This window comes from Taeniopygia guttata, chromosome 1 (genome assembly GCF_048771995.1).
Source record: "Taeniopygia guttata chromosome 1, bTaeGut7.mat, whole genome shotgun sequence".
NCBI classification, from domain to species: domain Eukaryota; kingdom Metazoa; phylum Chordata; class Aves; order Passeriformes; family Estrildidae; genus Taeniopygia; species Taeniopygia guttata.
In genome coordinates, this window is record NC_133024.1 from 12,009,940 (window position 1) to 12,023,317 (window position 13,378).

At 34.8% G+C, this 13,378-nt stretch overlaps 1 protein-coding gene across 1 annotated transcript in view; it reads right to left on the reverse strand.

Annotated features, from left to right (window-relative positions):
* The window catches only part of LOC115493363 (uncharacterized), a 234,956-nt gene that overhangs the window by 139,403 nt on the left and 82,175 nt on the right, over positions 1–13,378 (reverse strand). The gene's annotated exons all lie outside the window — the stretch shown is intronic.

Here is a 13,378-nt window from a genome sequence, read left to right on the forward strand (position 1 = left end):
TAACCAGACATGCAAAAGCACTTTACCACAAAGTTGGGAAAACCACTAAGGAAAAAAACTGGGTTTTCTTGCTCCTTTTGTAAGGGGGGAAAAAAAACAAACAAACCCAGTCAATCAACTTTTTTCATGTTTGGGAATCCACTTTGTCATTTTTGGGGAGTAAAAGGCTAAAGGGTCAATATAAAGCAGGTTAGATGCCCTGGCAATCAGCTGCTGAGGATGTAAATCCTGCTGGGCATTACCAAGAACAGAAAATATTGCAATGAGGGAAAAAAGGCTGGAGCACAGCCCCAAACACTCAAGTTACAGTTGACCCAGGGGGATTCAATCACCTCTGGGAAAAAGCAGCACCACTCCTCAGAGAGAATCCTTAATAGCAAACTGGAAACCTTGCAGCTGGAAAGACTAAGTCAGGTATCTAATAGCCCAGGAATTTTCTTACAGAACATAGAATTATCTTAGGGAAAACACAATGGTTGCCCTTTATAAATACGTATTTGGAGGAGGAGAATTCTGAGGACAAAAACCCCTGCATTCCCTAAAATAAACCAACAGCAAACTATACTGCACTATAAAAAAAACAAATTAATATATTTTAGTATTATTTGAAATTGAAACTGTATTGTCAGCTGAAGCGATATACTGTAGAAAATACATAGCAATACTTCCTGATGCAACAGGAGGTTGCAGTAAAAAACTCAAATATTTTGAACCGAATGTCTTTTTGGTATTTGAAATGCCATTTTATCCTGCTTCCCTAACACTCTGAGATCAAAATCACATCACTCATGAAGAGAAAACATTAGTTGAAAACACGTTGAACATTACCAAAAAATTCAAGTCAGATTTGACTTGCTTTATTGTCATTATTTATTCCAATATTGTCCAAATTTTAGATATTTACTTTGAAAAATAAACCTAGAAATGAGACTTTTTGAAATACTCCATCAAGTAAAAAAAGGCAAAAGATTCTACTGCCTTTATATAAAAGGAGAACATGAAAGAAGGAAAAAAAAGTGGTGTTTTTGTTCAAAGTTGAATTTACATCAGACACACAGCCAAGACATAGAGGTTTGAGATGCACATATTGTTCATCAGCCTTCTCATTTCACCTTCAACTAAAACCACATTTTTCTTGACTATTTACATTTATTTAGTGCTCTTGTCGAATTCTCTCTGCCCAAAATTCTGGGTAAAATAAACCATTTTTTTCCCCCACCTTCCAGATGAGAAGAGTTTTATGGACCCAGGTCATTTTTATGCTATGTCTGATCTCTGAATGCACTGACACATCATTTCATGTCTTTGATTTACATTCACAGAATATGTATCCTATTCTTGTACTACTGTTTTTTATCAATAGCATATTTTTGAAAAAGTGGTGCTTTTTTTTAAAGGATATTTTCCTTACCAGAAAAATAAAGTACTAAAAAACCACTGAGTAAAGGATTACTTTTATTTTTATGCTTTATAATCTGACACAACCTGAAAAACATTTCCTGTCACCATAAAAAGAAGTCATAGTACCATTTGCACATTCCTATCAGAACGTGTTATCAGAGTAAGCCTTTAAAAATTCTTTTTCCATTTTCCACATATCTGCTGATTTCTATTTCATGGTGTACCTAACTATACTATACATACACAGGATACAAAAAAATCTGTATTCTTTTTCAGATGCCAGAGTTAAAGCTACAGTTAAAGCAAGTTGAATTTTTTCTCCCTTAGGAAAGAAACCAGTAAATCAGAGATTGTTTCCCTGTTGTTAATAGCTCTGGGCATTCCAGTAGATTACCATCACACAAGAAACCTGATTATTTTAAAGTTATAAATTTATTTATGCTGGTTTATTTTTTAATCCCTTGATAATAATTTTAAATTTAACAAAACAATCTGTGCTTTGGAAGAGGATATGCAGAAGGTGACTGAAGGAAGGGAGGAAGGGACAATTTTCAGGGCTATTCTCCTTTACTACAGTTTGAGTCAAATTACCAGACCAAAGTTCTTCCTTTTTCTTTATGCAGAATACATAAAAACCTGCAATCATCAAGCAAATTCTGCATTATATACTAATTAGCTCTTCAAACCTTGCATCTAATGAAGGAAAATTTAACAAATTTTACTTAGGGGCAAGCTCCTTGTAGACCACCATATTGTGTAAAAGAACCTCTCCATGCATCTAAAAACCATGATAAATTTTTCAGTCTTTTAGGATGTTATGAAGTAATACAAAACAAATGTATTATTCCATTTATATGGAATTTATGTTATTCCATTCCATTTCATTCCAAGTGCTTTTCAAGTACTCTACAAAAACAAACTTGGTAGTTGCTTGGTTTCAGAAATGCCCAAGGCACCAAAGGATGTTTAGATGCTTAAATTGAAGAGAAAGCAATAAAAATTGACCACCCCTGTGTCTTGGATAACTTGTGTCTCACTCAGATCCCAGGCTTGATTAACAGATTCAGTTACGACTTAATGGTCATCAGCAAGTGAGAAAAGATTTTGTAACCTTGGAAAACAAAGTTAAAATCCCAGATCTTTAAAAGTACTTTTGCATGTATCATTCTTTACTTGTTTTAAATTATACACAATATTTTCAAGAGTAACCACTGGAGAAATATTCCCTTCCTTTCCTGCCCAGAATTCCTAGTCAAGAAATGCTTCATCTTGTTTTGGGTTTTTTGTTTCTTTTTGTTTGTTTTTTTTTTCCCTTGTTTTGTTGGGGGTTTTTTGTTGTTGTTTTTGGGGGGTTTAACTTTTTTTCTTGTTTATATTTTTTTTTTTATTTCTGATCCCCTGTCCCCCTCACTTAGGGAATGGTGCCTGAGAAATCTGAGACATTTGAAGTTAGTTTTCATTATCTGGAAGACTGAAATAAGATAAAATATATAGTTACTTAAAAAACAAACAACATAAAAAAATCAAAAAACCCCCAACTTTTTCCATCTGTCCATATGCTGGAATATGAATTCAGAAATGGGAAAAAATAAGTCTTTCAGAGAGAGAAGGGTGTATAAGTTCAGATAGTTAATGTAATCATGCTCTTACTTCACATGCAGCAACTCCGCTAAACGTTGAACATGAAAAGTATTGTTCAGGAGAAGGATTAAGTCCTCCCAACACTGCTGTGAGCTGAATGAAACAATAATTACAGAAATGGATGATTTCAAAGAAGTATTGGCATTTCGTATTGCAGACCTGACAATTCAATCATCAACTACAGCAGACTGGGGAACACAACTAGAACTCTCAACTTTACTCAGAATTCAACCTGATTCCATAATCTCAACTAAGTTTTGAAAGCTTTTGGAAAAAAATAAACTACCAATCATGATTAAAAAAAGAAGAATAAAAATATACCAAATCCCCTTAACACTAACAAGAAGAGACTTCAAAGGTAATTCCATGTGCCCTTTCCTGTGCAGGATAGAATTTTAATGGCAAAAAGAGTTACTCAATTGTGAGCCAGCAGGAATTAAGGTATCACTCAATTTACTTAGTAATATGTGAAAAACAGTAAAGAGAATAAGGAGAATTTCAAAAGGACTTTAAGGCTAAAAGAAATAGGAACCTACCTGATCATGATGAGTGCAAGGAGGGGAATTGACTGGAGATGATTGATGCTAATGACCCAAAAGTAAGATGAAGAGACAAACAGCCCTGCCTGGAGACTACTGCCTAAATTACCTCAAGGAAATAATCAGCAACAGGAAAACAAAGGGATAATGATTAGATTAAATAACTGAATATGTTTTGTTCAAAGCAGGGGATTGGTGACAGAAATACAGAATGAAAAAGAGAATTTGATATTCATTAGAAGGATCCTCAGAAGATCCTAAAGCCACAACTGCCATGGGTTCAGCTGCTGTGCAAAAAGAACTGCAATCTTCTGGGAGGAAGTACTGGAGAAGCTTTTGTTTGAATGGAGTTTTTTTTTTTTTTTTTAATTACTATAGCTACTTCCATCATTTTTTATACATTTTCTTGAAATGTTTGAATTAAGATAGATTTCAACTATTCTCTGCCATGATAGCTAAGGCAAAAGTGAGATTAATCTGAACATCTTTGTGTGTGTTCTCGTGGAGAGAGAATATGACTCAGCACATTGTAGTGCTACCAGAGATGGAATAAGATTCCAAATGTTCTATCCTAGGAAAAGTGAAAAAACATATCAGTCCTATGAAGCTTTGCACCTGAAGTACAGAAGAAGAAAAAAATTATTGAAAATAGAGGAGAAGCAGACAATAGTAAAGAGAAAGCAATGGAGAGAATTTGAAAGAATAAAATGGAGGGGAACTATGAATATTTATATGGCACTGAGCCATTGTTATTTCCTGAATCATGTGTTCTTTTGATGAATGCTTCTTATGACACAGGGCAAAAAAAATTATTAAATTAACACTGGATTTCAATAGTGCAGCAGAGATAATTTCAAGCTGTGTGAGTTTACACTGGGTGAGATATACATTGCTTAATATACATATTCGTTTTTCTTAGACCTAATTAGCATTTGGATAATAAAATCATCTTTGCCTGGTTAACAGGAGGGCTGCATTGTTATCCTGGTTTACTTCTGGAGTAATATATGCATGCTTTATGGTGTTTTCCTAATGTTTAAAAACTAGGGGTGCACTTCCCCTTTATCCCTTGAGCAGCACTGCACAGACATAGAGCACTAATTGCAGCTTCATCTGGCATAAACACAAAGTTACTCTTCTTTTCTTTGAAAGTTGCTTATGCAATTGGACAATTCCAAATTAGCCTTAGACCAGAAACAGGAAGCTCCTCTTAAGGCTCATTTAGCTGATGATGTTTCATCAATAGCAATTAAAAAAAAAATCTTGCAAATTGATTTTCTCTATTTTTCTTTGCTGTGGATTTGGTATCAAGCTCACTGAAGTCAGATTCCCACAATTTTCCAGTTAGTAGATGAGACAGGAAGAAGGAAGACACTTCTAATTCTCAGTAAAGCAATTGTTTACTTTTCATGCAGTCTCACTGAAGCCACAGAAGCTATTCAAGAAATAAACTCGCTCTGTTATTTTACATCTTGACTAAACATTGACTGTAATTTTGGTTTTCTGAAGTTAGTTATTGTGTCCATTTCAATTTCCCTCAATACAGAAATATTCTGAATGTACCTACTCAGGTTAAGATCCAGAATTATATGTTGCTATTGGATATTTCTAGGGGCTAAACTCTAGCTAAAAGCAGTAGCATTCATCTTGCTTGCCTGCAAAGCAACAGGAGAGCAAAAAGAAATATGCAAGTACTCTACCCATAATAGAACATGATTGCAGTGTAATTATATACAAGGAATTGTAAATATTAGTGGGTGTTATGTTAGTGAGCTTCAAAACCCATGCAGATTCATGAAGAGAGATTTTTTTTTCTCCTCCCCTTTCATTTATCCACCTGTGGATTACTTACATTCCACTCAATAGCAATCACATTAATAATAATAATTCCTGCATAGAAGTCAAAATGCATGTTGTATTTTTTGCCAAATATCATAGCAATTGAGCAGAAAAAATGCAGAAACAGAAAGCTGTACTAAAATAGGCTTATGTAAATGTAAAACGTTGAAACATTATAATCTATGCAGTTTATATTACAAAGAATATGCAGTTTTAGATGATATGTTTGAAATCTATTGTGATTTGGGCTAGCTCTGCACTCCTGGCTCTTTATTTTTGTCTGAAAAGTGAAGCTATGCTCATAGCAAAGAAACAGAAGCCCCAGCGATCTGTTCTGCTTTTCTTATTTTAAGGAATTAGGTCAATCTGAAAGGCAGCTCACCAGAATATGAAATACAACCAAAGTCCCAGGCTGAGATAGTAGAAGCTGAAGTTATCAAAGGTGAAAAAAGAGACTTCACAATACAAATTATATTAATCCAGAGCCTTAGATGTATCCTCCATATAATTAAAAAATAAAAAATCTTATACTCTAAACAGACTATAATACAAGGAACACTTGGTATTTCTTTTTTGTCTGTTTCCATGTGGGACAAAGCTGACAGATTTTATTTTTTAAACAATAAATAATTGGAAAAAAAATGAGAAGGTTTTTCTAGGTGATGTCTGGTTCTGCAAATCAACTTTGATATATTTTACATCAAATTTGAGTGAGTGGTGAATGCCTTGTTGACATGTCCAGTTTTGTGAGACTTATGAAAAAATCTCTCAATAGCCAGGAAATTATTGACTTGGCTGTTCCATATAGTGTTCAATTTTCAAGAAAGTATAACCTGAAGGAAATCTCAGAGAATTACTGCTTAGTGTAAGTGGCAAATGCCATCTCAGGAAAAAAAAAAATATTGTGTTATTTAGATAGCAATAATAATCTCATGCAATCCATTAAAGCCCAATATAATTTTATGTCTAAAACCAAATTTGTAACCCACTGGAGCCCCACTGTGAACTACAGTATATTCAAATAAATTAATTCAGAAATGAGAAATGGAAGGTCTCTTTGACATAACAAAGGGAGATGAGTATGGGAACAAGATTCTGCACCAGTACTCAGGCTTAGCTATAGCTGAGCTCTGAGATTATCAGAGCAATAAAATATCACTGTCAGCGTGCCCAAGTGGCAGAATAAGGCCACATGTACAATCTTACTGCCCATCAGACAATAAAAAGTGAAGCAGAAGGGCAGAAAAACCTCACTGCAACCTTTAGGTAGCAGAAGAACAATGCATATTTGTAATGACATATTTGATAGTGCAATGCAGCACCTAAACCATATGAATGTTATTTACACAACACAAAATGAGCTGATGTATACATGCTTCAATGCTGGATTAGAGAGGACAAAGAAAACAGACTAGATATGGAGTAGATAAAGACAAAAGCTGGAACTAGCATCTTTCACAGATAGAAATAGCAGAGCTTTAAGCAATCTTTAGATAAAACCAGAAGACGGCAGCATCCATTATTCAGTAATTTGAAACACAAGTCACATCAACTCTAGGCTGATATTTTACACATGTACAATTGCACAAAAAGGAAGTGTACTTGTGTCTCATTCTTTTCATTTATATGAATGATTTTACTAGCTCATATGTGATATATATTCTCGATAGAGTGTTCAAAAATGCTGTTTCATGGGCAATAGTGATTAATATTTTTACAGCAAAGATAGACTAATTAATTTAGAAAGTTTAGTATTCACTGCTGTCGTGGAAAACTACAGACTACTACTTTGGAGTACATGGGAAAACCAGTATGCTTTTGAGGAATGGACTTCACTTGAGGCAAGATTTTTTTCATGTAGATATTTGTGGATAAATAGGAATGAAACAGGTTTAATTAGGCCTATCCCTCCCCTACGATAACTCATGAATAAAAATGAACAATTTTTTTTTTTGTTTCCATGGCAACTTTCCCTTATGAGACTTCTCAAAGACTTTTTGTGGTAAGAATTTGTTACTCAAATATGTACATACTGGAAATCCTCAACTTTCACACTCTAAAAACAGATCAATTTCTCAATGTCAAGCTCCATGATTCTTGTAGACATGTCTGACAAATAACAAAACAAATATTTTTAACATTAAACAAACACAACTCAAACTGTATTTTACATGTCAAAAAAAAAAAAAAAAACTAGCAAAAAGGTTTATAACAAAAGGGAATATTAACTGGAGGTAATGGCTAAATCTTCTCAATGCCTGGAGAGGGACTTGTAGACTAGAGTGCTTTCTTTGAGAAGAGCACCTGTTTCAAGCAGCCATCTAGTTTTTAACCCTCCTACTGAATGGGTTTCTAAGGTCTTAACCCTGATTCTGTGACAAGTGCTTTTGCTGATGATAATTCTTAACTCAAGAGCAGAATACATTCTGTTCTACACACAATAATGTTTCATAGCTTCCCTTTTTTCAGACATTTCAAAGAATAATTAGGCTTGAACAATTGAGAAAGGCTAGGTGAGGGACACAGGAAAGAATGTTTATGCAGAATGCAGTTTTTCAGAACTTTGGTGTGCAAAGTAGCAGCTTTTCTCTTTGGTTCCCTTTACCACCAGATTACTCAAGCCTCCTGCCCTCATGCTCTAAATCATTCTTCTTTCATGGATTTCAGCTTTATATTCTTTTCATTAAATGCCAAAATAGCAAGTCTGTTGAAAACTTGAGAGTACTTCTAGACATAGGAAATTGCTCTTTCTTTTGCTCTCCAAAAGTTACTGGTACAAAGAAAACAAATATTATGGTAGAAATGTTAAAAACTGTTGTGAAGCTGTTTAAGAGGATAAATTCAAGTGAGCATTGCAGATCTGAAATAAAAGATAATACCTTTGTACGTGCAGACTACTAATAACAAATTGGTCTTCATGTCATTTGGTAATCAAGCTATTTAATAGTTTGCTGTTGCTGATAAAACTAGCACAAGGATAAGGGTGATGAGGAGGAAGGAAAATTACTACGACATCATGAGAATATATTCTCTCCCCACTACAGAGCTGCAGGACATGCACACAAATATCTAACTCTGCTAGGAAAGGGGAGAGAGAGGCGACAAAGAAATCCTGTCTTTCAAAAGTCTCCAAACAAATCCCTCAGAGCTTGAATATGCTGACGTTTGCACCTACAAACAAAAAGTCATGCAAAGCAAATACTGTGTAGTAGCTACAAAAGAGTTCAAAGTGAACCACTTTGGAAATGCTACAATAGAAGAGTCATCACCTCTTTTCAACAGGGAAATTGTGAAGATGCATTCATCCATTGTTTGGTTCTGCCAAAAAGTAAAGGCATCCCAAAGGAAAACAGCAACAGATTTCAAGAATATTTTTCAGACAATGTCTGCTCCAGCTCCAAGGCAGCTCCACCTGTAACATGCCAGACATTTTTACTCACGCTTCAACATCAACCCACATTGCCCAGGTGGACAGCCCAGGTTTCAGCTGCTGCTGCTTTAAAAGATCACAGTGCTTCTAAATGTCAACGTTCATATGTACTGTCATGTGCCTGAAGTTTCTCTCTGGAGCTTTTGACATTTGAACCTTTGTATGGCAGGATGGATTTGGGGGTTTTCCTCCCATCTAAATTGCTACACTGGCTATAAGTAATGTCACCTCTGAATATTGCACCCTAAGAGAGATGATATTCTTTGGTTAATGGAATGCTTAGTGGAAGGAGGATATAATTTGCCTTATTTCTATTATCTTAAAGATGACAATGTTTGAACTATATTTAAAATTATTGGCTCAATGTACTGAGCACACAGCATCTGTAACTCCCACTGATCTCCAACATATGTGCAGTTCAACACCTCTTAAAATAAGACTTTCATAACATTTTCCCATTGTTTCTAATGCCTCCTGAGAAGCTTGAAAGAGAAATTTGTCTGAGCTCTGGAGTGTTTTCTTTCATAGCTCACATGTTCTGCTTTGTTATTGTCAGTATCCTCATGAGCCTTTCTATGCTGATAATGGTTCATATAATGATCTGAGGGAAAATGAATTATTTTTAATAAAGAATTTCACTGAGTTTATAGAGAGATATAAGTAAAAATAATTCAAATGGGACTCTAGCAACTTTACAATACCTCTTTAATTTACCCAGCTTTTAGAGATAAGCCAGTTGCTGGATATACTTAAGGTAAAGGCAAAGGATGAGAGATTTAAGCTGAATTCCTTATTCTGGCATGGCTTTTGGTTTGACATTGTGTAATTCATCTGGATTCTCTGTGCCCCAGTCTAATTTATCAGTTTTGTTTCTTTAAGATGTAAAATACTAAAAATGGGTCTATAATGTGCATTAGAAGTACCACCCTCCTCTTAACTGTACACTCAGCCACTATTGCAACACGAATACTATAAACCCTCATTTGGGAAGCGAATAAGGTAGAAATTGAGAATGGTATTCAAGTGAGAAACTAGTTTATTTACTGTTATTTTAATAGTGGAAGCATCATCATAGCCTCTTTCTATCCTAGCACAGCTGCTGCACTTATTAGGCAAGCAAGCTGTAATCAGCCACTTAAAGTTGTCGGTACATCACAGTTGTGCCCAATTTATCTGTTTAAGTTCATTTTTAACTGTACTGGCCTCTTTTTTTCTCCCCTAAAACATTTCAGATAAGAGCTACAAATACATCAGAGAGGCAATATTACACAAAATTAATTCAGTGATGAGAAAAACGTTTTCTATTTTGAGGACGTTTTGCTGGTTTGCTGCTTGGTTTCGTAGTTATCTTTGCGAAGGGAAAATTAAGTATGCTGAGAGTTCACTAATTACAGTTCTCCAAATCTTTCTCACTCAGATAGGACAGAATTGGCATAGGCATGTGGCCCACTTGAAAACATTTCACATTCTTTTTGCTTTCATGCATGCTGGAAACTAATACGATCACAATTTTTTCTTTTTCAGTTGTAACTGAAAGTGTGTTAAAAGTAAATACTGTGTTAAAAGTATTTGGGCAGTATAGAGAGCTAAACTAATATCACTGCACTGTTTAAATCTAGAGATGGGAGCCTAGAGTTATGGTAAGCAGGAAAAAGGAAATCTCAGTGTTAAGTGACCAGTTTCTGTGTTAACAGGTTCTTCACTTAGCTATATTAATACCAATCATACTGCAAATTTAAAACAGAACAAAACCACAAAAAAAAAAAAATACCCAGAAGTTCACTTATTACAAAATACTCAATACCTCCCAATGATATAACTACAGATTAGTCTTTCCATGATGGGATTGGATAGAGTGTTGTCCTGAATATAAAGGTCTGCATAAAATAATGAAACAAATGAAACATTCGTTACTTCTCACCAAAAGGAGTTTTACCCTACCCCTAGCTCAAAGTTTCATTCTCCAGCTAAGTATCCTGGCAATATCAGAAAGGCTTTATTTCCATCTACTAGTTTTAGGGGGTTTGTTAGTTTTTCTTCAATTAACTTGAGCCCTGACTACCCACAGGGACACAACACTACTACTACTATTCCAGCATTCCTGTGTCAGAGGATTTTTCTCTGCTGCAAATCATAACAAAAACTAGTAAACCTTAATATAGAAATGCTAGCCAGCACACTTAACCAAAAATGCAAATGAGGAAATTTATATTAAAATGTTTTCTACATACAACCTATTAAATGATTTCACCATGAAAGCATACTACATATCTGCTGAAATCACCTTTGGGATATTGAGCTTTTGCCATTATTTCTTAAACATAAAATTATACAAAAAAATTAAAATAAACAAAAAAATCCACACTGTCTGAGAGAAGCAGAATACAATCCAGGAGAACAATTCCTGAATCTGATAATACTGGAGCATTATAATTTTCTTACTTATTTTTCAAGTAATTTTTTTTGCCCCTAGCCTATTTATCAAGTCATAGACTGGTTGTTTTGCTTTTTTCCCTAGCATTCTTTCAGCACTTTTTGGACCTACTCAGTTGCTTTGGAAGCTAGAAGAAAATAACAAGGAGTGTGAACGAGAAAATCTTTTGCTAATGAAACTCACCTTGGTAGCTATCAATTTATCACGTTATTTTTTGTGGGTTTTGTTTTTATTGTTTCAAAAATATGTGATGAGTGTTCTCCCAGCCTCCAGTGCTTCAAGGCTTGAAGATACTTGAAAGCCACCTGAATGTGGTTCTGAGCAAATAATTCTTGGTGACCTCTTCTCTCTCTCAGACCCAAATCTTAATATTTATGAAAGCCAAAGCAAGGAAATGAGGAAATTTCACCTTAGTGATACTAAGTTTGAGTAGAAGTCTCTCAAACATCTGAATGACATAATTTCAGGAAATTTAAGATGCTAAGAAGAATATTTTCCACTGAAACTTTGGAGGGAAAAAAAACCCAACTCAAATCCATAAAAAAAATAAAACCAAAACAGGATCAAGCGAGACTGGGGAAGAAAAACACCCCTAAAAATTCTCAAAGCAGTTAAAAAATCTAGATGGAATACTGGAATGCAAAAAACCCATACCTTTGTCATGAGAATTGTCAGTTTCAGCTTTCTAACAAAAACAAAATCAAAATTATGTCTGTAAGATAAATTAATTGTTTTCCTTTTTGCTCAGAACAATCATTTCCACATCATTATCTTCGATCTATATCCATGGTCCATCACCCTCAACATAACTTCTCCTGTGTTATGCAGCAACTTCCTGGGTCTGTGTATTTTCATGTTATTTACAAGGGTTTTCTACAGATTAAGAATTCACAGATTTTGTTCCTTCATTTGTATTTTTTAGTGCTATTTAAAAAGAGGGTTATATTTCCCTGAGGATAATTTTTTTCTCCTTCTCCAAGAAGGAGAATAAATATGACAGAAAATGCAGAAAGGATTTTTATGTTTATCTAACTTATGCTGGAGAGACTGAAATCAGTGAACATGCTGGACAGAAAGAGCACATCCAGTGAGAAAGCAGCCACTTCCATGCACATCCAGTTCCATGCACATCCAGTTCCATGCACATTCAGAAATAATAATAATAAAAAAAAAAAAAAACACACGAGTGAAAAGACTTCAAACCTTGTCTTTCTGCTTTGTTTGCTAGGTTCTAATGTGGTAAATATCTGAAATGCATTTAAAGAGAACACAAAAGGGAATAGAAGAATAACCCTTACACACAAGTGAATGATGCACAGTGCAACAAACGATCTAAATTTGAGCAGTTCTATTCAAACACATCCCCTGGAGATCACTTTCAATCTATAAGAAGAGTTTATAGAGGTTGAAAATGTGAAGAGCTCCTTGTGAATATGACACTGTTGCATATTTGCTTTTATATGCTATTCCTTTAATAAGCAGAATGTAAGAGTTTTGGGTGAGAAACTAATATTTCCAGACTGGTGAAGATGAGGGAGCAAATTAAAATAGAATAAAGAGAGACGAATATTATCTCACTGAAGAAAAATGGTAGGATACTGAGGTTTTTTCTTCATTTGCAAATGAGACAGATGAGGCCTACATATCTTTAGGCATGACATTCAATAATCTTCAACAAATAGATTGGGCTCTTTTTTTTTTTGGTGGGGGGAAGTCAGTGTCACATTCCTGCTCTACTTGTACACCAGAAAATGTGTGGGAAGAGAGCAGGGAGTTTATGCCAGTACAGTACTGACACACAGCAGCTCTATTTGAGCAACTGCTTCAGGATATGCCTCAAGCAACTTTCATATGTTAAACACTCATATGAGGGGAAAAGTAATTTTTTGGTGCCTGAAAAGGTTTACTGGATTCTCAGCTGTGGTTGCTCCAAAGACTGACTCAGCAAAGCAGATATCAGGTAGATGTTTTCAGGAGCAGATTAATTTTTTGTGGATTTAGGAATAGCCAAAAAATCCAGGATGTTCTGGTTTAGAGTGTAAGCCACACACAAAAAGTGTGTTATTCCAGGTAAATGAAATGCATAAGCATGTA